Source organism: Microtus oregoni, unplaced genomic scaffold, assembly GCF_018167655.1.
Source record: "Microtus oregoni isolate MIOR12 unplaced genomic scaffold, Mior012 000088F_ref0000325, whole genome shotgun sequence".
Classification (NCBI taxonomy): Eukaryota; Metazoa; Chordata; class Mammalia; order Rodentia; family Cricetidae; genus Microtus; species Microtus oregoni.
The window spans coordinates 3,787,515-3,813,586 of record NW_024544555.1 but is presented as its reverse complement, the minus strand read 5'-3'; the positions used below and the strand labels follow the sequence as shown (position 1 = coordinate 3,813,586).

The 26,072-nt window shown below is 39.5% G+C and overlaps 1 protein-coding gene across 2 annotated transcripts in view; it reads left to right on the top strand.

Annotated features, from left to right (window-relative positions):
• Positions 1–26,072, top strand: part of LOC121442241 (janus kinase and microtubule-interacting protein 2) — a 157,364-nt gene that overhangs the window by 5,201 nt on the left and 126,091 nt on the right. The window lies entirely within an intron of this gene.

The following is a 26,072-nucleotide window of genomic DNA, read 5'->3' as shown; positions in this document are numbered from 1 at the left end:
AAATGAAAAAGCATCTGTAACCTTACTATTAAGAAATAATTGCTTTTAATATAGGTGGATATTCACTTTCCATTTTTTCCCTATATACACATAGGCACACACTCAGACACACAATTTCACAAGTGACCCATTTTCTATACATTGATTATATTTCTTTTACTTTATATGTGGTGGCCATCTTTTCATGTCACTTAGCCTCTGTGAAATTTTTAATCTCTGTGCATTTTTGATGCCCTGCCCCCCCCCCCACTACTTAGGCGTCCTTACACTTTGCTTTTAAATACTTATTATGTAGTAGGTACTGCTTGATTTATAGCAGCTGTGAGCCAAGCATTATTCTGGGAAATCCTAGCTCTATATCCTACCTGCCACTGGATCTTACAGTGATGTTAAATTAGCATTGGTCATCTGTTGTCTCCTGTTAATGAATGAATGTTAAGCCAAAGCCAGCGAAATAAATCCCTGCCAGAATCACTAGGAGATTCATGAAGTACAGGCATCAGCAACAATTAAAGAACAAAACGTAGAAGTCTCCTTCAGCACCACATCAATTTCTTCAGTGTGATACTGCTACGTACTGTAGGTTTAACTTCAGTGGCAGGTCAAATGTTTTATGGAAATAGGTTCAAATATATCAGTTGTCTTGGAGTTTCCAAAATAAACCAAGTTGCATATCCATCATTTGGTTTTCATTGTGTTAATTAAACACATAGAAGTTTTTCAATAAGAGCTTGGTCATTTGACTCCCACTCTTAGCAAAAATTGAGTGGTTGCATCTCCCTACATTCAGAGTCTAGATGTCAATGGGCATTTTTCTTCCTACACTTCAAGTCCAAACTGTATGTAGAACTGTTTAGACTTTTCCTGGGTATACCTTGGGTTGGTCCCTGCATGCTGCTTCCTTTATGGTATGGAGAAACCACTGTGATGTTAGAAAAAGTTACTTTCCATCCATGAGAGTATAAGCTTTCTGAGAGCAAAGGATTAAAATATCATATTCACTGATTAGTAATGTAAATATCACTATGTACTCCATAATGACTGGCTGAGTGGCAGGCTAAGAAGCTGAGGAACTGGTAGACTGACAGACTGGAGAATGTCCTGAGAAGTCTTTGGCCTCTTATTTCAGGAGAAATTCCCACTGTGAAATCTTCAGAAGCTCATCTTGTTAATGTGACCTGTAGTGCTCGGGACGTTGCCCAGTGGAAAGCATTTGTTTAGCATGCGACAGACCCGGGATTTAGTCTCCAATATTCCAAATAAATAATCTGTAAAAACAGAATAGATTGTATTCATAGGGGTAATAGTTTATAGTAATAACAATAGGTTGTTGTTATGATTTTTGAAAGAGAAAATCAAACTGTTAAATCTACAGATCAAATCATTTAGAAAGCCACCATGAAAGATTATTCATTGTGTTCTGTGATGTAACAAGCACTGTGGACACTTCTGTGGCTCCTTTTATTTCTTTTTGAAACTGAATTTTAAGTTGAAGATGACAATACTCAGGCTATACCCTTTAATTTGCTATAATTGATTAAAATGAGCCTGTAATTGGATTACTATTAGCATCTACTGGCATGCTACACAGCCACATCTCTACTATTCTAGAACGTCACTCAACAAAATGTACTAATTATAAACAATTTGTTCTTTCAGATCTATATTCAAGGCAAGTCAGAATAGAAATGTATGTTGCAACATAAATATATAAAAGCAGTATTCTGCTTTCATGAAGATATTAAAATGAAATATAGTGATAGTGACCTTGTGGAAGAGATGGCTGTAGTTGGCAGACATGGATTCAGACCATCCAGCTACTAGGACCACCTCTCTATATTGATGGAAACTTGTCAGTACAGCAAAACTTAAGGAAAAAGAAAGGGCCTTTATTGCTTTCCAACATTTAAGGGTCATGGTGCTTCCTGTCATCTTTGTAATTCTGAACTGAATTATAGCTAAAATATAACCAAAAAAAAAATAAGATCTAACAAAGCTTAGCTGCCACTATCTGGTCAGAAAACAACTCATTGCTATTATTTTCAATAACAAAACTTTGCTGAGAGTATTATGTCTAAAAAATTCTGTGAGCATGTGCTTAAGGAAAAAAAGGTGATATTTTCATCCTGCCTTCTGCTTCAAACTGGAAATATTCCCCCTGGAAACTACTTCTCAGCATAACCGCATGACAAATGTAAACCCAACAAATGTTTCTCACCCACGATTCTTTTCTAGCCTTCCTGTGCAGAGTTTCATAGAGAAAAACACCTTTCAAAAAAAAATTCTTATCCTGTAGTCATCACTGCTCCACTCTTGGCCATAAAATGAGTGCTAAGGTCAAAAGTAACCGATTTGAAAATACTATTCAAGACAATAGAGTGTTCAGATTTTAATGATAGACCACTGATGGGAACATTTAAACTTTAAAAATGAGTGCCATTCTGTAAAATCTAGGGTATGACAACATTCTATCAGTGAGTCCTTTCAAAACCAACAAATCAACAATTTTGTGAGTGACTGTGTGTGTGTGTGTGTGTGTGTGTGTGAGAGAGAGAGAGAGAGAGAGAGAGAGAGAGAGAGAGAGAGGAAGGGAGGGTGTGTTTGGGTCCAGTACCTTATGTATGGGAGACCAGTGCCTACCCACTGAGCTGTATCCATTCTTGGCCATTGACAATTATGTTTTATAGAATGATAACAAGCAGGGAATTTATTAAAAGTCTATGCAGGGAGTTCCCATGAGAATGAACAACTTTTGGGTTTTGCTAGCCAGCGCTGACAACAAAGAGAGAGAATTTGGATATTTTAAAAAATGAATATAATAGACTTCAAACTACACTACTCATGGAGCTTCTAGATAATTCTACTTATGAAAACATACACTCTGAAATTCGCAGTACTTTCCCAACATGTAGTGACCCACGAATCAAAAGCCAAAATAACACCCAACTCCACTGATTTCTGTGGAGTTCTAATATAAACTACTTAGCATAGTTTAAATGATAATTATTAAACCATTAAGTGGATTTTGTATGTTTGAGGATACTTAGGTGTCTTCTCTATTCAAGAAGACTTTTAATTTTGACTTTCATTTGTTTGTTTGTTTGTTTGTTTTTCTTTTTTACAATGCTTGGTGTCAGGCATAGGCTCCTTCATGTGTTAACTGATTTCCTACAACTGAACACTATCTTAAGCCCCAGTCCCCTCTTACTTTGAGAGAACTTCATTTAAGAAGATCACCCGTAGCATTTAGAATTTAAAGCTTTTTGACTCAGAGGGTGAAACAATTAAAAAACTAGAACCTAGATTTTAAACATGGAGTGGGCAAAAAAGCGCCCTTCCGGTTAATTTTCCATGGAGAAAATGATTTGCCTCTTGCTGTCTTGTTACCTAGACTGTCTGCATTTTACATCTGTGGGTTGCAATGCTGCACTCAGAAATGAGGGAAAGGAGAGCATCAGCATGCAGCATAGGGTGTAGATCCTCTGTGACCTTCACATTTTCATCCCGTTTAGCTTTGAAAGAGCTCATTGTCAAAGTCAGGTTAGGACTACACTTGCCTACATCACTGAGGACACATACATTGCTTCCTTTCTCTGGATGGTGGTGGATGCTTTTCTACTTTTCTATTTATAGAGTAGGAACCAAGCTTGGGTGATTAAGTCAAACACCCTGAAAGGTAGTAAGGAGGGAAGGTGTGTGTCTCCAATCAGTTACCAGTCTTCTGCTTCTTAACTTTTACTCCCTTCTGGACATTTTGAAACATTAGCTAACTTGACTTCTTTTGTATAATTGTCTTGCTTCAGAACATCAATCTTGAGCTACATAGCCAGTGGTAATCTAAGAGGAATTGATCCATCCTCAGTTCACCTGATGCCATTGCAAACCACATCCGCAATGTGCTTAGACATCATATGACTATAGAAAGGACATTTTGATGTCACTGGTGAGAGCAGAGTGTGCATGGTTGAGGAGATGGGCTTCTCCCAAAGATGACCCCTCCCCCAGCTCTCTCTCTGAAGACTGCTTCAGACTCAATATTGACTCAACTTCTCTTCTCTGGAAGAAGAAGGAGATCCACAGTTTAGAAAACTCTGGATAATTCAAATGAATCAACTCACTCCAATAATAAGTGAGGGTAGCTAAGGCCCTCTTACTAACAAATATAGCTGGCATGTTTAAAATGTAATAATTACTATCAGGAAAATTACTTCTTTCCTATAAGTTACTTGAATTGGGTAGAAAGTAGTTACATTTGTTGAGCACTCACTTCTTTGTGATTCTGTATAGGATGTTTTCATTTTTTGTTGGTCTTTTTATTTGCTTGTCTGTGTATACTAATAAGATTTATGGGTCTACAGGGCAAATTAATTTGACTTACAACAATAAAAATTCAGTTAACCTATCTAGATACTATGCTGTACAAAAATGAAAATGCTTGGTGATATTTAGGAAAAATTGTAAAATGTAACTTTTAATCTTAAAATCCAATTTAAAAAATCAAAATGTAGAATTTAATCCAAATTTTATAAAGAAAAAATCTCATACACACATACACATACACACATACAGATACACACATACACATAGAGAGAGACACACAGACACACACACAGACAGACACCCCCCATACACATTAAAAGCAAAATAAAGTAAATAAAAATATTAACAGAAATTAACTGATGAAGTTAAGGTAATAAGAATTTTTGCATGTGTGTTTTCTATGATTTTTAAATATTATGAAGGAAAAATTTTATCACTTAAGTGTATAAAGTTTATAGAAACACTTGACTGTAAGGAGCAACTTTGCAGGAATTATGGAAGATGGAAAATTTACTGAACAGGTTTTAATCTGGTCCCCAGAGAAAGCCACAATGTTTCTGGAAAGCAACAGAAAGCAGAGGGCAAGATCCAGACTCTCCGTGGTGTTACTTACTCATAGGATATCATCCTATAGTTTTGAGGAAAACAGTCCTGTCTCCAACATAGTTTCAATCTTAGTGATATAATTTATCTGATATTCTCTGTGCCAAAACAATTCAACTTCTTTAAAACTGAAGTTCTTATTTTTGTTTGGCTTTCAATCTCCTTTTTATTAGTATCAGTGTCATGATTTTTGTTGATAGCAATTAGAAGAAGCCTGGGCATAAAAATCCCTGTGCAGCCAGGTGGTGGTGGCGCACGCCTTTAATTCCAGTACTCGGTAGGCAGAGGCAGGTGGAGCTCTGTGAGTTCCAGCCTGATGTACAAAGCACGTTTCAGGACAGCCAGAGCTAAACAGTAAAACCCTGTCTTGAGAAACAAAAGCAAACAAACAAAAATCCCAGTGTAATCTAGTAAGACTCAGTTAAAACCCAATTTTATGTTTTTCATGTATTTTGTCATTATGTGCTGTGCTCCTCTCTCTCTCTCTCTCTCTCTCTCTCTCTCTCTCTCTCTCTCTGTGTGTGTGTGTGCACGTGCTCGCATGTGTACATTTAAATCCTTTGGCCATTTAACATGTTTTTAATCTGGGGAAACTAGAAATGGACTCCTGGCACAGAGTGGGGAAACATTTTGGAAGGGGGACTAGTAGGGTACGGATGAAATGGAAATAAGAGATGGGTACACTGGGGGCGGAAGGCTAAGACACAGTAGAATGATGACGACTGGGAAACAAAGAGTCAGGGAAAGGGTCAGCCAAAATGAAGTGTGCATGAAGAGGTTACTTGGAAGTTACTTGGAAGATCTTACAATCTGAGAAAAATATATAAGAGAATTTGGTAGGGCAGAAAGTGACCTGAAAGAACAGGGAGAAAATACTGGTTGAGTGGATATGGGAAGAGAGGGAGGAGTGAAGTAAGGGGTAAGGGATGGGTAATCAAAACTAAGAATGTAGGAAGAAGCCGTTTAAGGCTCTACTGGTTTGTAAGCTAATTGCAAAATTATATATGTGTTTGAACAGAAGTATCCCGCATTAGTGAACCATGCTGCTCTCAGAAGACCTAAGTAATGAAATCTTATGTAACATGAAAATCTCAGTAATAGTCATGGGTTACCTCCTTATGAGTCATTGATCAGGGAGGCCCTAGTGGCATCCAAGAGAATTCAGGTCATTGTCATTGCTCTAGGTTGTGCCTCACATTTAGATGGTAAGACCATGTAGCCAAAGAGACCATATGTTTTGTTTGCAAGATACAGAGACATTTAACTGACCAGGAAACCATTCTTTTTGTTTAGAATTTATAGTGCTGGATGGTACTATGCAGGCTGAAGGCGAAAAAAAGACAACAGTGATCTTATCCAGAGCTGGATCCCACATGCTATAATAACCACCTGCCAGGCAAGATGTACCCACTGCTACAATTGTGGCAAGACTACATGGGGTTAACCCACCACTTTTTAATTGGATTTAAGGTTTCTTCCACAGGAGGAAGTTCATGCCTGTTACTATAAGTATTGTCAAAAAACATGGGTAGGTAAGCCATATGCCCCATGAGAGAGCCTATTGGTATTGTTTTTCTAGATGATCATGTTTTCAAGCTGCCTTCTCAATATCTGTGTTTATATGCAGGGATTTGTGCTGTTCCCAATTTTGGTCAGAGAAGCTTGCAGATAGATAGTTCATGCTGAGATACACTACTGTTTAAATCACCATGAAGAAGTGATTGAGAGTTCTCAGCCCTAGATGAACCATCTGTGCCAACCCATCACCACACAGCTCAGGAAACACGCAGAAGTCAGGGCAGAAAGACGCAGGGGTACTGTGACATCATCAGCATATTTTACTCTACAATTGCCTAGTAAACCTGTTCAGTTATGAACAAGAGACATGTTTGAACATTTTCAACTAACAGCATTTTAAAATATTCTTTCAACCGAGTTCAAATGGGTCTTCTCTAGATCTCTGCTCCTGATTTATAACACATACAGAAATTGAATCTAAAAATGACCCTAGCACCCAGCACTGTGTTCTAAGTTAGGTGTACTTGTGGAGGAGTAAGAAGTGAATGGGATGATTCAGATTCCAGCATCAAAGTACAACAAGCAGAAAGCATTTCGGGACCAAAATTAAGAGGCCTGACTGCCTGGCACTTTGGCAAATCAGTGACGGAGAATGAAAACATGTACAAGGTCATATGGTGAGGAGCAACCATCAAGGCCTGTTAATAAAGACAAGATGAATTTGTGAAGATTCTGTTTCCTGGACTAAATGGAGAGAGGGGTTGTAAACTGTCCTGCCTCCGCATTAAAGCAGGATGGTACAGCTACCTAGAATCAAGTCACAAACGTCCGTTACTCAGGAAACAATGCAGAACGTAGCATTTAAAACAAAGCAGACAGAATGACAGTACACAAACAGCTCTTGGCAGCATCGTAGCTGGCCATGTTCTGAATCTCAGCATACGTGAATGCCCGTCGTATGCTGTGTTGGGAAACAGGCTGGAGGATGAGGATGTGAGAGCTTGACTGTCACACCCTACAGGGAAAACTATGACTGATTCTCTACAGTTATTTCCCCCTTTGAACCCTGACTTGCATATAAATCTGGTGCGAACACTTGAACAGTAAATATCAGAAAGCACAATTAAATACATCGATTCCGGTCACAGTCAAGGGACTCTTTCATCATTGTTCGTTTTCTTCATTGAACACAGAAGGCGTAACCCAGAAAGTGAGGGAAAATGGAAACCCAGAGGGAGAAAGGTCACTGAGTATTTAATAAGAGTATTGATCCTGACTATTGCTTTACCTAACTTGTTTTTCTTCTTTGGGTTGTGATTGTCAGCTCCCCAATCTCAGTTTTACATACTATGTACCTCTCGTTCTATCTTCCTCTGAATATCTAAGAAGTGGGAGCTTGTAAAACTGATTTAAATTTCTTAATCTCCTTATTTATGCTTAAACTACAAAGAAAATGTAGGGTTAGAGTATCTACATGGATCTTCTAACTATTGTAACTGTCCAGCACAATTTCTGGCTGTCCTTTGTCTTAAATGGATCGTTCTCATGATAATCAAGTAGTACTAGATTTTTATCTTTGTGTGTGCACATGTGTGCATGCGTGATAGAAGGAGGAGGGGCGAGAGAAAGCAGGGGATGAGGGATAAAGAGAGGAAGAGTAGGGAAGAGGGACAAATGGAGCAAATGGAAAGAGAGAAGGAAGTAGAAACAGACAAAATAGCAGAAGGGGCAGAAAGAGAGGATATTGTCATTCAGTTGAGCAAACAAGATGTTAAACACACTCAAAAAACGCAGATTCTGGGCTCATTAGGCAATGCAATGCTGTATAGGAACCAAATTCATTTCTCTCTTTTAATACAGATACTACATCTTTACACAAGGTAAATGACATGTTGTCAGGAACATAGAGGTTTTACCAAGCTAACTTAAGAGGTTACAGGAGACCACGTTTTAGGGATTCTTTTCACTCAACCTTGTGCGCTTGTCATAAGTACAGCCCCAAAGGAGAGTGCATGCCCTGCACTGCAGAATATCTGTGCTTTCACGTTCAAAGAGTCACTGCTTAGCTTTCCTTTTTTAGAGGCCAGGTGGGAAGCCAACTTAGCCATATGTGTGATATTTTAATCAAAGTATGAGCATCGCTCTGCCTGCCTGCATGAAAACATTAAAGGATATATTTATCCCTTCCTTCTCTCACTTCTCTGGACATGCATTAAGGTCATATTCAGAAGTAGAGTGACTCTTAGAATAGGAGCCCCTTGACTTGACAGGGATGCTGTCCCTGCGGCTGTGGCTGAGGTACCCAGTTCTGTTTAACTGACAGTGCAAGGGCACCCCGGGGATTCCTTGGTCCTGGGACACTAGCCTGGCTACATGAACGGGCAGTCTATCCAGTCTGGTCTTTGTTTTTGTTTTGTTTGTTTTGCTTTAATAATTGTGGGAAGACAGAAATAAAAGATACTACCTCTTTTTTCTTTTTCTTTTTTCAACATTTCGTTCTGAAAGCAAAGGTTTTCAAATGTGCATGAAGGATCTCCTAATTTGTTGCTTTCAAACATGTAGGCAGATTGGCTAGGGGCCTGAAAACAAATCTCTGAGTCTTCTATAATAATTTGCCCTATTATTTTCCCATTTTTCCTCCAGGGACTGTGATTATTTGTGGGGCCAACTCACTCCCCCATTAGCCTACAGTCTCCTTGAAGGAACTGAGATGGGAGGGTGCAAAAGAAAAGGAGGGGAAACTGAGGTTCCAAGGAACCGATGAGAGGCTCAAGGTGGTTCAAAAGCCACATCCATTCACCCCCACTCCCATTTGTAATATGCAGCTGGACACGCTGTGGTGCTTATGACAGTCCCCGAGAGGTGTGAGCTGTGAGTGTCCTAAAGACATCACAATGCCAGTGTTGATGACTGGTGGAACTGCTCAGAATGCCTCGAGTACAAACGTAGATTGGAAAACACTTAAAATGCACTTGTCTGTGCAAGGAGAAGAAACACTCTCAGAAAAGAAAAGAAAAAAAGAAAAGAAAAAGAAATTTAGGTGGCAGAGATATAGTTGAATTTCATTTTTTGAGGTTATTTTTCCTTTTGATCTGTACTTCTTAAATTGTTCCTAGTATACATATGTTACACAGTTAGTAAAGAAAGGAACAGGGCAGAAGGGGTCTTTGAAGATGGCTTTAACCGAGCATCCTAGAAAGGACTGCATGGATCCTGAGAGTGGGTGATAAATGTCATGTTTTTACCACCAACATTAAGTTGAATGGTATTTTGTTATTTCTGTTTTGTCAGCCTTTTCAAATTAGGTGTGAATTAAAGTGATGATCATTTATACATATACTAGCCACATGAGGACTGGCAGCAGCGCTGCCCCTCAGAATTAAAGGTGTGAAAATTCTGAAAGAAAAGCCACAGGGTGAGACCAGAAGGACCACAGAGATTATGTCATCGGAATCAGTAGAAAAGAGCAAACTTTCTTGATGCTGTCCCAATGAATCATCATTCAGATTAATGTTGGGGTCATTCTTTTTATTAGAAGGTGACTAATTCATTTATGTTCATATGAGTTTCTTAATTTTTAAAGTGAATTCTGATAAGCCCTTATTGTCATCTCTTAGCTCTTATTGACACTGCAGTCCTTAGTCACGCAAGTTATTTTCTGATGCTTCTATTGTGGGCATAAATTGCTTTTCCAACAAAGGCCTACTTGAAACTCTACTTAAAATGTGTCTGCATATGCAGAGAGAAAAGGAGATGAATAATTTCACTTCTTTCTTTTGTATCATTCACTATCAGGACCATTTCTGAAAATTAGCTCCGTTGTCCTGCCCTCACCCTGCCCATTTTTAACTTCTCACCTTCACCACCTTCTTCTGAGTCACTTGTCCCAGATGCCTGGTATCTGTGACCACACAATTAGATGTGTGTCTCCCTGGCAGAGCAGGCCAGCCCGCTCAGATTCCTGTGATCTTTGTCTCATGCCCTGATGTCCAGCACATCATTGCTCTTTTCATCTGTACTGAAAGGCCACTGAAGAATTGACATTTCTCTTCCTGTTTCCCAAAGTGGATGGAAACCCATCTGAGGCATAGACCCTGTGTTCCACATATCCTGTTATGTGTTTTGCGTGTTTCTCATTCAAGGTGACTGGAGTTCAGAGGGGCTTGATACATTTTTTATACCACACAGCTGGTTACAACCAGGCATTTATGTCTCATTTTCATCCTTCTGTGATATCTTGTGGCTCAGTAACAATTTTTATCTAATTTTCTTCACTTCTGTGCTCTTGTGTTGTTCCATATAACTGTGGTGACAGCTCAATGGTATTAAATATTAAGTCCAAAAAAATCTTGCTCTTGAATATCCTTCATTGTTTGGACTAAGTGCTCCTCCTTCTCTTGATACCATCCCTGTGAAAAATTCCCACTCATCCAAAAGTCCAATACACTAATTTTGCTTTTCTAAGTTCTCTCCATTTTTTAAGAAAGGACTTACTATTTCTATATTTCAATTGGAGACTCCCATCTAATTTGAAATTAAAATATTTACCCAGTTTTGGAAACAAAACACAAAGGTAGTGGCAGAACAAGCAATGATGCTGTATTTAATTCCCCACAGTGTCTATCTCTAGAATACAAAGTAACCTAATGTTAGCAGGAGACATCACAAGGGACTGGTTTGGGGAGGGGATGCTGAGTAAGAAAGAGACCTCACTCACCTATGTTAGCTTAGAAGAAAAAACCCTCCTAGCCTCCCCAGATTAACCTGCATGTTCCTTCCAATCTGTGGTGCTGCCTTATTTCTGCTTGTCAGTGGAATGAACTGGATTTCTGATGTGGGATTTCCTTCTGTATGTTATAAATATGTTTTACTACCATTAATTAATAAAGAAGCTGTTTAGGTCAATGGTTTAGTAGGATAAAAACAAGTGGGAAATTTGAACATAGCGAGTGAGGGAGAGAGAGAGAGAGAGAGAGAGAGAGAGAGAGAGAGAGAGAGAAGGCAGAGTTAAAGAGATACCATATAATTGCCAAAGAAAACAGACCAGGAACCTTTTCAGTAAGTCACAGTCTTGTGGCAATACAAAAATTAATAGAAATGGGTTAATTTAAGGATGTAAGAGCTAGCTAAAAAATGACTGAGTCTTTGGCTGAACAATGTTGTAATTAATATAGATTTTGTGTGATTATTTGGTTCTGGGTGGTTGGGAAATGAACTAGCAGTCTCCATCTACAAAATGGCACCCAATGTGGGGATAACCCGCATGGCCATTCTCACACTTTGAGTCCAGGTGCTTATTGCCAGCTCAGAGTTAGGAAAAAGGTTGCTGAGGCATGCATGCTGCTCAGCACCTCTGCAGGGCAAGCAGTTGGATCAGTTCTATTAGGTGTGCACAGGCAGGAATGCATGGCATATTCCTGCTGACATACATAGAAACATTTCCAGGCTGCACAGCATGCTGCATAACAGATTTAGCTTTTACTCAGACAAAAAGATTTATGTGCTGCACGGTGCTTCCCAGAATTGAGGTATGAGTACTACTCCCACCCAACAGTCCCAGAGCTGGCGATAAATTTACCTCCATCATATTGAAAGGCCAAGAGAGACGGAACCAGCATCCAGGGCTGCTGAAACCATACTGCTTACCATTTTAAATGCTGCTTGTCAAAAAAAGTATTTCAGATACACAATAGGACAGATTTATACATAAAAATCTCTGAATGAGACACAGTGTGTTTACAAAATGTACAAAAAAGGATTTCAGATACACTGTAGGACAGATTCAAACATAAAAGACCTCTAAACACAGTGTGTTTAAAAAATGTACATAGGCTTGGGAGAGAGAAGAAAAAAAGTATAAATAAAATAGTCTTTAAAGAGACAATAAAAGTAATATAAAATACAGTCATAGATTAAATAAGTTAAAAAATAAGCCCATTACGATAAAAAAAATACACAAAGTCAAAATTAAGCATCTTATTGTGTTTTCTTTAAGATTTTGACTCCAGAGAGACCATTTGTTTCTTGGGGCTGCGAAGCTAAACCAACACGTTTTTAAAAAGGTATCTTGACTTCAAAATTTGAATCTAAGGATATGTTACTTTGAAAAAGAGGTTCTGCTTTTGTTTCAGAAGATGAGAACCTGTGAATTCTTTTCAGGCAAATGTGGTTTGATAAAACAAATCCCCCAAAACATCTCTGTAAACCTAAAAATACTTTACCCAACAAACAATAGGAAGCAGTTTTTAAAAAGCTACACCCAAATTCCCAAAAGTGATTATTTATAAATGTTTATTTTCATATACAGGGGGATATGATATACAGAGATGAATACTTTACATTGGTATGGATTTTGGAATATTGATACAAATTTAAGGTCGATTTGTTACACTGTGTATATGTATATTTCTACTCCTGTTTAAGGTATTATTGTTTGTGTAACTCATTTAAAAATATAACATATAGTTAAAATACAGATTAGTAGTCTTCTATAATAATCAAACTTTTAGTTATGTTAGTTAGGTTTTCTAGATACATAGAGATATATTTCAGTTAAATAATCTTCAATACTTCAAAGACCTACAGAAATGGCATTTAAAATGTTTTCAAAACTTAGACTTTTCTCAACAGTAAGACATTCTGCTTCTGGCAGCACCAATTACCTCAGAAAGGATGATGGGTATTGAAGAAACTCGTTATAAGATTTGTCTTCAATGTGACAAGCCTGGCCATTTGGGCAAGAAATTGAGCTTGCCTGGACTTCTTGATGGTATGCTATATGAATTGGATATTCAGGACCCACAAAAATGTGAGTGCTAAACATTCCAAAAGACAGGATTGTCCTTCAGGGTTCCTGCTTCACAGAAGAAACTGCCAGACATTTTACAAGATACAAAAGAAAGTGACTGACAAACTGCCAAGATAGGCACAACAGACTTTCAAATTTCCTGCTACATGAAAGTCTGCCAGATACTATGGGCCTGTAGGCTAAAGATACATACCCCAACATTACAAAAAAACTTTGGGTAACTGTTCAGGAAGCAAAATGTTTCTGTCAATTCTAAAGTTTTGAAAGTTGCTTACAATGTATTTCTGTTTTCTTAGGTAATAATTATATCCTTCTGAGCTCTTTAAAGAGTTAAAGACAGATAGTTATAGGTTTCCTTAGTTATGATAAAAGACAAATTAGATATAAAACCTTAGACACTAAGGTAAAATAAATGCTAATATATTTTCTTTAACTATGTCAGACACAAATAGACTAAATATTGTAACTATAATTCTTGCTTAAACCTCTTTTGTTATATGTAATTTTACTATGTTAAAGTTAAAACCTTCCTTTTTATTTAGACAGAAAATGGGAGATGGTGTAGGATTTGTTTATAATAAATATCTTTTATTACCATTGGTTAATAAAGAAACTGTTTTGGCCAATGACTTAGCAGAATAGAGCCAGGCAGGAAATCTGAATAGAGAGAGAGAATAGGTGGAGTCAAAGAGATAACATGTAGTTGTTGAAGGAGAAGGTCCAGGAACATTTGCAGTAAGCCACAGCCTCGTGGCAATACACAGATTAATAGAAATGGGTAAATTCAAGACGAGTCACTGGCTTAAAAGTGTTGTAATTGATGTAGTTTCTGTGTGATTATTTGGGTCCAGGCAGCTAGGAAATGAATTAGCAGTCTCTGTCTACAGATTTTATTTTCAGATGGCGCTGACTGGATTTCAGATCATGCAGTGGTGGAATGTGATCAAATGATAGAGAATAACTCAGAGTGCAGATAGCAAAGATGTGCAGGAAGGAGAGCATTACCTAAGCTATTCACCCCATGCCTTCTTCTCAGAGCTCCTGTTTGCTGTGAGGATTCACATGGACCTCAGGAGCAAACAAACCAGCTGCTATAGCCAGAGGCCAGAAATACCTTCTTGTCATGGGCAGCTAAAAAGTAATTGTCACATTACTACTGAGGAGGAATTTCAGCTTAGAGAGTTTCTCAATTTCTCTGTCTCAGTCTCTTTTTGTGTCTGTCTGTCCTCTCTCTCTCTCTCTCTCTCTCTCTCTCTCTCTCTCTCCACACACACACACACACACACACACACACAACACACCATTCCTTGAAAAATGTCCGTGCCTCCATTCTCACATGCTATGTACGTATCTTTGGACTAGTTATGGACATGAACTTTGTCGTTTTCAAAAGGTTTACAGTGACATATTTCTTTGGCCTAGAAATTACCCTGTTACGACTGCACTCCAAGAAAATAGTTGAGTGAAAATCATTTTATGATTGTCATCCATATGATCTATATGATCAGAAGACTGGAAAGATATGGAAGCTCTCATGCCCAGTGTGACTTTGTTAGGAGACAGAGTCCTACGAGAAATAATTTAGCCTAACTGAGGGCATAAAAGACTCATCTAATATGACAGGTGTCATTTCAAGAAGGGGCCCCAGGGATGAGCACACATGTGGAAAGGCCCCCACAGGAACTCAGTGAGAAGGATGACATCTGAAAGTCGAGGTGAAGATCACAGGAGAAACCTGCAACCATATTCATCTTACATTAGATTTGTTATATCAGTGTTTGTATATGAACATACAATCCAACCATAGGAAGAAATAGCATAGCTTACAATGCAATCTCATGATGGCATTATGGGATGCAAGGATATATATTAGTCAAAGTTTGCTACATTACAAAAGGAGATGTGTCATGTACATCTTACATGATAGAGGCACTGTTGTCAGACAGTGGCCCGAGCACACTGTAGAGACAGACCTGGTTCGAAATGCAGATAATGAAATGTCTTTGCCATCCAAGTCCAGTGCCCAGAGTGTGGAGGTGCCTTGCTTTTGACTCCCCATGGAAGATCGGAGGGAAAAGCCGGAAGGGGCAGCAACAGAACAGCTAGTGTTTCTGAACACTGTCCCTATGCTGTGGTCACACTCCACTCCTCATCCTGGCACTCTGCCCGTGTGAGAGCCCCGCACTTCCTCTAGTCCCACGTGTCAGTCCTGTCTGGAAACACCCCCAAATACAGAGTGGTGTGATACCTGTCCCAGGCATCTTTAATGAAATCAACTTATACCTGAGTCCAGCTCTCACAGGCTCTGTCCAGTGCTTATTGAAATGAGAAGTGCTCCCAACAGACTTCAGATGCAGAACGAGAAAATGCCAAAACACTGTTTATATCAAGCTTTGTGGGCCTGTGTGTACAATGCCAAGTATTCTATTTAGACCTTTCTCGATTTTGTTGTTGCCACCTTGTGTGTGTGTGTGTCTGTCTGTCTGTCTCTGTCTCTGTCTCTGTCTCTGTCTCTGTCTCTGTCTCTCTCTCTCTCTCTCTCTCTCTCTCTCTCTGTGTGTGTGTGTGTGTGTGTGTGTGTGTGTAGTATGCACTGTGTGCCAGTGTTTGTGGGATGGTAGTGTCCTTGCCTATGTGGGCTAGCATGGAAGCCAGAAATTGGTGTTTTGACATGCTTCGTCAGGGTAAGTCTGACCTTTCTGCCTCTGTTTGTTTTTGGTTCTGAGTCAGGGTTTCTCACTGAACTTGGAATGCTGCATATCGGCTAAACTGCCTGGCTAGCAACAGCCACATTCACCTCCCAGGAGAGGTCGCATGCAGGCACTACAGTGTTGACAACTGGCATTTATATGGGTGCTGAAATCCAGACTCAGGTTCTCGTGCCTGCCCAGAAAATTCAGATCTTCCTTTCCTTGTAAGTGTGTCTTTAAACATGTTTTTTTTTAAACATGAGTTATTTTAGGAAATATCCATATGATGTGTGTATTTTAATCTCATGCTTTAAAATGCATCTGAGATAGAATAACACTTATCCAGATTATGACCTTTTAAAAGTCTGTAGCTACTAGCATCTTAAAAACTCGTCTATAATGTCAGTAAATAAAGCATCTTCATTATTCATATAGCTTAATCTATTTTCATTCTCACAGTGAAAAAGTTCCCTTTTGACACCACTTGATGCATAGAACATGTAACCTTTTTACTGTTTCTAAAACTTTTCTTCTTAAGAGGAAAGGATTTAATTTTTATTATTTTTAATCATGTGCATGTATTGTGTCTAGGACAGTGGTTCTCAGCCTGTGGGTTGCGACCCCTCTGCCAAACCCCTGTCTCCACAAATATTGGTATTATGATTCATAACAGTAGCAAAATTACAGTTATAAAGTAGCAAAAGAAATAGTTTTAGAGTTGGGGTCACTACAACATGAGGAACTGTATTGAAGGGTCACAGCTACAGGAAGTTATAAGCCTCTTGTCAGGGGTACTAGGAAGCAACCTAGGGATCCTTGGAAGAACTGCAGGTACTCTCCTGTATCATCTCTCCAGTGTTGAGAATGTACACTCACAGATGAGAAATTCCACATTTCAGTGCTTCAGAGTCGCTGAAATACTGTGACTGGAGAGAAAGCTCCTCAGCTTCCCCGAGTGTCACTGTCCTTAGCTTAAGTACAGAAACATCATACTTTCCAGTAAGGTTGTAGCTAAGATGACACTAACCGTAGAGACAGCCAAGGCAATGATTCTGGGACCAGAGTGCCTGCTTTCCACTTCAGCTTCCAGAACCTTCGTCTGTGTGACCAGACATGGTCTAACCTCTGCACCTCAGATTCCTTGGGAATTAGATGGGAATAGTGATGATATCTATACAAAGTAATCTTGTGTAATCTTAAATATGTTAATATTTATAACAGTATTGAAACATAGTAAGTCTGAGTGTTTAAATCTATAAGGAGTTAATACAGTAAATATGTAGTATTTACCATCAGCAGTACCACATTGTCATAACTATTTGCTTAGAATTTTTGTATGCAAGTGACTCTTTATTTGTCAGCTCTTCTCTTGCTGTCTTGGTGGGAAAGCCCTGATTCTGGAGTTTCTCTGAAAATAGATAACTTAAAAAACATATTATAAAACCAGGCAATAATTGATCTTAAAATAAAAAATATTCACCTATGTTCTCATGTAACTTTTTAGCAATTCATATTTCCTTACAGCTTGCCTATGGCACACATGTTGTGATAGCTAAAATGTGTACAGCTTTGTAGATTTGCCTCATATCTACACCATGGACACGCCCCAGGCCAGTGAGGAGCCTGGCGGTTCTGCCCCTTCACTCTCACCTCAAGTGCTTCTCTGCTGAAACTGCATTGCCATTTCCCAGAATCACTTTCTCTTTGCATCTGGATTATTCACATCATCTAATAGCATGTACTTGTACCTTATGTCTTTGTTAATACTCCCAATGTGGGCAAGAACCTGGGTTCAGTCTATGATACTGGAAAAACTTCCACAAAAACAAACAGCACAATCCAAACCTACACACACTCATGAAGAGAGGGAGAGGGGAGGATACTTTAGATCAGGTCCAAATTTCTTTCCCAATCATCTACTAGATAAAAAATTCTTGTCAAAATTTATTAGACCTTAGGAACTTGCCTCATATATCTCTCCATTGCTACCCATATTTTGTCTACAGGTTTTGTTTTCTCAAATGAAAGATTTAGTTAAGAGTTTAAGCAAAGTGAATTGATGAGAAAAAGGAAAAGAGAGAGAGAAAGATGTTGAATTTTGAGTGGGCACACCTGACAAGGAAGACGTAGTAGCCCATCCTGTGCTCTAGATTTTAAAGAAGCATATATGAATATTTATGAATTGTATAGCATAAGCATAAGAGTAAAGTTATCAAATGCTATCAAATTGTGAACTGGACCTCCCTTATAGGGTATATTGCCCATGATCCTCTTGAAAAGGAGAGGGGTGGAAACCATGATACAAATGATAATGTAAAGAACCTGGGGACTTCTGAGGACACAGGACATCATTAGTTCTTCTGTGTGGCAGCCAGTAAGGGCCTTGGCATCTTCAGTTTCTGTTATGGTGGAGCATAAAGCTTCAAGATGAATTAACCATGAAACTATACTCTGACCATTGGGAGATCCAGTAGTAGAGTCCTTTTTCCCTTAAACCTGACCCCTCTTGTGTCCTCTCCTCTCTCACCTTGCATGGCTGCCTTCTTCTGTCATTCACATCACAGCATATGTAACTTTTTTCTAGAACTCCCCTCAGCTCATCCAGTCTAGAGAAGCCATTTGCCACCTTTTCCCATTTCACGCCATCTGATGCTTCTCAAACTCTGGCTGCCAGTGCCCTAGTCTCCCTAAATCTGAGACCTATGTCCTAGAAGTAGATGTGGAGCAAGCCACTTTAAATTACTTTTTGTGTGACTGCCTACCCCACAAAACTCACTTCAAACATGCTCTAATTGGTGGACATCGATTCTGTTAGTCATTCTGGAAATTTCCTTCTTTCTCTCTTTATACCACACTCCCCACTCTGATAGTATTTTCCTTCCTTCAACTTTTATCATTGTTAAAGAACATCAAAAAGAACACCATTATCTATGCATTAAAAAAGATATCCTTGATGTTAATTGTCTTTCTGGGGTAATTGATTAAGTAATGGAAGTCAGATCAAATGGGGTTATATGACCCCCTGTAACTCTTTTTTTTTTAATTTTAATTATTTATTATGTATACAATATTCTGTCTGCATGTATGCCTGCAGGCCAGTAGAGGGCACCAGACCTCATTACAGATGGTTGTAAGCCACCATGTGGTTGCTGGGACTGAACTCAGGACCTTTGGAAGAGCAGGCAATGCTCTTAACCTCTGAGCCATCTCTCCAGCCCCCCCCCCCCCGTAACTCTTAAAATGTGTTGATTCTCTCTTCGTCTTTAAAGACCTTTATCACTGAAAATGCAAGGAAAAGGTGTAAAGACAGAGAGCTTTCCAAGAGCAATAGAGCAGAGTGTACGCTTTCCAGTAAGTCAGAAGGGACAAGTGACTGTTACTATGTGGGCCACAGGTAGAGTGGTTACCATAGCAAATTAAACAGTGGATCAGGGCTGGAGCTATAGCTCAGTGATATAGGACTTGCCAAGCTTTTATAGAGGCAGAAGTTTGGCCTTCATTCAGCACCACCAAAAAGAACACAAAAAATATATATGAAATACACATTCCATAAATTACACTCTTGGGACCTTGTTACAGAAGGAGGGGGCCCCTCATTTGTCCCGGCCTCCTGGCTAGCTAACACCCAAAATAACCACACAGAAACTGTATTAATTAAAACACTGCTTGGCCATTAGCTCTAACTTCTTATTGGCTAACTCTTACATATTAGTTTAACCCATCTCCATTAATTTGTGTATCGCCACATGGCTGTGGCTTACTGGCAAGATTCTAACCGATGTCCGTCTGATGCAGAGAATCCATGGCACCTCTGACCCTGCCCTTCTTCCTCCCAGCATCCAGTTCTGTTTTCTCCGCCTATCTAAGTTCTGCCCTATCAACTAGACCAAGGAAGTTTCTTTATTCATTAATCAATGAAAGCAACACACAAACAAAAGGAACTCCTACACCAGGACCTTTGTTTTCAATGAGTTTAATTTTTGCATGTATGGACTCTTGCTATCATCTAGTTAGGTTGTTAATACACAAAATTCTAACATTTTTAGATTCTATTATGTTGAAATTATCTTTGTGTTCTACTTTGTTGTGATGAAACACTGACCAAAACGAAGTTGGAGAGTAAAGGTTTTATCTGGTGTTTATTTCCTCATCACAATCCATCTTTAAGAGAATCCAGGGCAGGAATTCAAGGCAGGAACATAAAGGCAGGAATTGAAACAAAGATCATGGAGAAATGCTACTTTCTGGCTTGCTTCCCACACTTCTTCAGCCTGCCTTCTTAAAGAATTTGAGACCACCTGCCCAGGAGTGGCACTACCCACAGCAAGCTCTTGTCCTACATCATCATGAAACAAGAAAAGGCTCCACAGACATGCCAGTCTGATGGGGACAATTTCTCCATTGAGATTCCCTCTCTCCAGATAACTCTAGCTTCTGTCAAGGCGACAAAACAAAAAAAGCTAACCAGCAGTTATTTATTGTTTCTGTAATGTCAGTGTTTAAATTGTCCATTCAAACATCTAGGTAGTACATTGCAACCTGGAGCCTATTTTGACATAGGGCATATACTAAATGTTATTTCAGTTTTTCAGAATATTTTTCTTTGCTCCATCTCATATTAAATTTGCACCTTCAAAGAAGTTATTTTTACCTCCCCTTAAATTAGATTTCATTTACATCTTAGCAATTACTCATTGAGCCTTCCATTACAGACAGATATAGAAATTATTTAATTGCTATACTGCCATGAACTTTTCTATAACAGTTTAGAGAGAGTTGTAAAGCTGGAAACTAGTGACTGATGTCCTGATTATCCCAACACTTTGATCCTCTTATTGTTGACTGAGTAGCATCGTAGTTGGAGGGAGTATATTTCAGGACCTTTATTCTTTTCTGAAACCTATAAAACTGTTTGCTCCTATACCTATTTTACCTAAATTCTATAATAAACAATTTTAATGGATAAATTTGCTTTCTTTTAAGTAAAAAAAAAAACATACGGTTTAGTTTATTTTTGAGTTTTAAAAGTCCTGGGTAATATTTCCTACTTGAAAACAAATTAATATTTGTATTTGGTGGATTTGCAGAAACAAACACACAAAAACAGTTTGAATTGAAGCAAATCCTAAATTTTCCAAAATTTTCAATGTATCTTTTAAAGAGTAATTAAAATACATTAGTGCATTTGTGTTTTGTTGCTGAGTCTCAGATACAAGTCTGTTACCATCACAGGATTCTAAAAATTGCTCCCAACAAAAATTAATTTGTTGAATTATTACTGTAGGCCTAGCACATTACAAAGTGTCCCTATTTTTTTTTTTTTTTTGTCTCTTGATTACAGTTTCTCTGACAGGCAGGTATTCTAGATAATATTCCAATCAGTCACTTCCTTGTAGGTAGAATTTTTCTGTTCCATAAGTCAGAAACTCTCTTAGTTCCACAAGTCAGTTTCCAAATAATCACATAGAGATTTATTATTAATCATAAATTCTTGGCTGATAGCTCAATTTGTCACTAACTAGCTCTTATAACTTAAATTAATCCATGTTTCTTATCTACACTCTACTACATGGCTTGGTACCTTTTCTCAGTAGGGCAAGTTCATCTCCTGTTTCCTCTCCATCTCCTTTCCACTTCCAAAATTTCTCCTCTCCTTTTTCATGCTCTTTTTGTCTGCCAGTATAAAAGAATACCCCACACTTCCCAGACGAGCAGCCAGGGACCGGGGACCACACAGCTAGGTTCAGGTTAAGGCCAGAGCCAAGATTCACAGCAGGTCCATTTGATTGAGACTGGATATTATCCCTAACCAAGTGGATTTGAACAAGTCTCTTGATTTGGAAAAAAACTAGAGTTTCTCAACGATTTCCTCTAGATTTATGTGCAAACATGAGGACTAACTTCAGTCCTTTGATACCACACAGACATTCCACTCCTCCCAAGGTGTTGGAAGGATATTCATTTGTGAAAATTCCCTCCCTCCTCTCAATAGTACACCTCACCAGGGAAAAGGTTCATGGAGAGTCACCACCGTTTGTCACAGGTGCACCTCTGGCCTCTGGGTTCCACATTTGTGGTAGAATAGTTTCTTTCATGGTCAGTAAGCATCCATTCACAGGAACTCTCTTAGTCCAGGATATCCAGACTCCTTTAAGCAACCAATGTAAATTATGTGAAAGGAAGAAAACACAAACAAACAAAAAACTTCAGTGCGTTTATTGAGAGCCTACTGAAAGATGCGGTGGTATCTAGCAGCTTCTGGGAGAGGGGGACACAGGAAGTGAGTGCTCTGTACCCATCTGTCTCCTTGCCTGTCTTGTCTCACCTCTTCTCTGCATGTCAGCTGTTTTGTTCACTGTTGCTTACCTGTGTTAACAGATGGTCAATCCAGAGACAACGGCTGCACTCTGGGAGGACAGCACCCAGGCTCTTTATAGGCAGTCATATCTGCAGACAAATGCGGTCAGTCCTGCCAGCCCCTGTTTGGACAGCAGACAATAGGTGTTTGCTCTTCTTTTCACCTTTCAGTCTCATTTCTATTTACCTGTCTCCTTCCCCCTCCATTGGCATGAGTTCCCAGGGCCACCTGTCTTACGGAAGGTTTTTTTACACCTTGTTCACAAAGCTATCTCAAATCCTAAAACAAACAATAAATACAATGCATCGTGCTGAGCAGGTTATGTTCTGCCTAATGTTTATGGACGTGACAACTTTTATGAGCAAAGTCTTTTTTTAAAAAATAGCTCAATAGCTCAGAAGATAGATATGCAGAGAACCTAGGCTATTTGTTCAGGAGGCCTTGATCTATGTGCGCACAGAGGTGGGGTCAGGGTAGCCACTTCCCTGCCGGTTGTCACTGACTTTTTACTGACTGGAATAGGTTTTCCTCTAACACGAATGATATGTGTCTTTGATATAACTTTTTCTCCCTGATACTTCAGTCATGGTGAAATAGAAAAGTAATTTTTCAGAGGAGTATCTTCTGAAAAGTAATCATTTCTCACTAGTATAGTTTCATCTAATTCTCAGCAGTCAAGTGGTAGTTACAGAGAATGTTCTTGATGTTAAAATCTCATTGAAGTAGGCATATTGGTCTTTTCACACTGGTAAACTCGCTGTTTATCAGATTGCCATGTAGATATCTGTATGAGCAGCCAGTGATAAGCGGCCCATGTTCCTTTTGTTAGCACCCAGAATACACACACACTCAGATTAAGTTAAATGAGCTCAGCTTTCGTTGTGAGTCCTCAACGTTAAATAAGTTCAGTTTCCTTGTGCTTTCCTAGCCGTCAGTAATTTAACTCCTGTTGATGCACTAGTTGTGAACACAACTATTGTCTAGATTCAATCAAAGAACAAAACTACTGCAGAGCGCTGGGGAGAGTACCCAACACCAGGTACTCATGACTGTCAGCATTCACGCCCGGGTGTAACTCTTCCAGCTAGCTGTTGTGTTGCAGCTTAGGTTTTCATCTCCACACTTTACCTCAGTGTAAACAATTTCCAGTTTATTGTGTTCTATGAATCTCCATTTTCAAGCCACGCCTCCATATCTCCAACATTTGTGGTCCTTTCACTTACATTGCGCGTTTGCAGCGCTCAACCCGTCGCTCAAGCTATAATCTCCAGTGTCACTGAGATACCCACCCCACATGCCTTATGCATTCTTATGGTTTGGTTAGGCTTTTAAGATGATGTCTTAGTGTGTAAGCATAGCTGGCCTGAAACTTGTTATGTAGGCCAGGCTGGCCTTGAACTTAAAGTGATGGAGGATCATCATACCTCCCAAGAATGGGAATCACAGGCATGCTTAACTTACTGGATCACTGTGAGAATGTGTTATATGTACGTATTTGATCATTTCCCATGATAAACGTTGGAGCCACGCACTTCTGTCAGCTAGAATGCACGTTTCCACGCACCTAGAGTCTCCTGCAACTCCAGTCAGCCTTAAAGCAAGAGCAGTCCTCTCAGCGTCTCTTCTTTAGGCTAGACTTCTTCCTGCTCTGTGTCCACAAACTCATTGATCATCCTTTTTCAGCTAATTCTCGGCACATCCTGTAGTGTTTCCTTGACAGCATGTCTCCATACATTCATTTATGAGTTCTCTCTCTCAGTGGACAACTAGTGCTGAAGGGTGGAACAATGGCTCATTCCCTTTATTGGCTGGAACACGGCATGGATTAGGCGCATGATTGGCATTGAGTAATCATTCACCTAACTGGTTGCTTACCATTTTTAGAGCTCAATTTCTCCCTTCATTCCATGATTAGAGGTTGTTGTGTTAAAAATCGAATCAATAAACCAGTGATAGTGTTTTCTAATCTTCAATTTTTATGAAAATAATTTAAATTGAAGTCACCCATCTGATCTCCAGTCTCCAAAAGACAAACGTGGTGCCAAGAATTGAACTGTTAAAGCAAAAATGGGCCATCGAGAGGGCAGAGGAGATGTGACAGAAACCTGCAGACCTGAGTTCAATCCCCAGAGCCCACGTAAAGGAGGAAGGAGAGAGAAAAAAATCCACAAAGTTGTCCTCTGAACACTATACACATGCTATGGCGAGTGTGCTCACATACCCACTATTCACAGGCACGTCCGCACACACATGTGCACACAATTTAAATGTCTTTAAATAACACACACACACACACACACACAAAGAAAAAAATAAACGAAAGAGAAAGGAACAAAAAGAAAAGATGGGAGGAACGAACAGTCAGTGTTCTTAGCTCCCAACTGTTTGGCAACAGAGTGGCATCAGTGTGACCAGTGTGGTGGCATCTTTAGGCCTGCAGGCTTCCATGAATCACTTAGACAATACGATTTGATGCCTCGCCGCAGCCATTAGGCAGATCTTCTGCCTCAGAGAATGGCTACAGTGTTCTGGACACAAAAGGCAAGTGCTTGCCACTCTTGGCTATTATGAGAAACAGTCTCCGCAAAAGACACATTTGGAAGAGCATACAGGGCAGGGACTTAGACCAGATACACTAACTTTTTACCAAGGTTGATTCAGTTCTCTCCCACCAGAAAGGCAGTCAGTACACACACACACACACACACACACACACACACACACACATGCACGCACACACACATGCACAGTGTGAGGAAAGGATGCTCGGATCGGATCTTTCAATCTTTAAATCTTGCCCTAGAATGCCTTTTAATTTGTTTTAATGAGAAACTTTATAATTAGCAAACTAGAAATCTTCTCTTGGAAAATCAAAGCTGGCAATTCTGCATGACATCGCATTCACAAAAGGCAATGTGCGGTGACCGCAAGAGAGTACTTGTCTGCACAGGGGAGGCTACACCACTTCCCTTAGTCAGTAGCCGGTCTCCTTCACTATTTATACCTCCTGATTTGACCTTGGAGAGTAAGCATTTGATTCCTTCCTCTATGCCCAGGTTTCTAAATCTGTCAGTTGTCGTACAGTGACTGCAACTAGCACGGGGGGCTTTTGCAAGAATGAAGTCATGTAATTTAAGTGCCTCACCTAACGTCTGATGCTGTAAGTTTTCTGTAAGTGTTTGTGATTTCTTTGGGTCAAACCCAACCTTTATTAGGCATCTTCTGTATGCCAGGTGCTGGAACAGGCATGAAGAGACACTGTTGAGAACAAGCATGGTCCCCAAGTTTAGAGAGCTTGTGAATTATCATCTAGAAAAATGCCATGTATATTGCTCACGTGGCCTTTGTGTTGTGAGGTAAGAAAGTTGATGACACCATTGGATTGCTTTGGGGATTGCTGTGCTAGAGTGTAAGAACAAAAACAGAGAGGCCCTACTTTGGAAAGGAGACCTAAGCTGAATATTCTCCCAGAGTTCCTCGGGCCCATCCTTCCCACAGCACTGCCCCTCCCCCAGAGCTCCCCATCTCAGCTCTCAGCAGATGGCTTTGCTATCTGCTCAGTTGTTCTAGCCCAAAATACTTTGATTCGTTTCTCTCTACCCTTCTATCCCCCACCACATTTAATTCATTAGCAGGTTCCATCGTGCCTTCATGCAAAGCCTGTGCTAGATCTGACCTCCCCATAGGCGCTGCCACCATTTACAATGGTACAAGCCACCACCACCGTTCTACTGGACACCCTTCTGATGGCTGCACTCAGCAAGCTTGCTCTGTG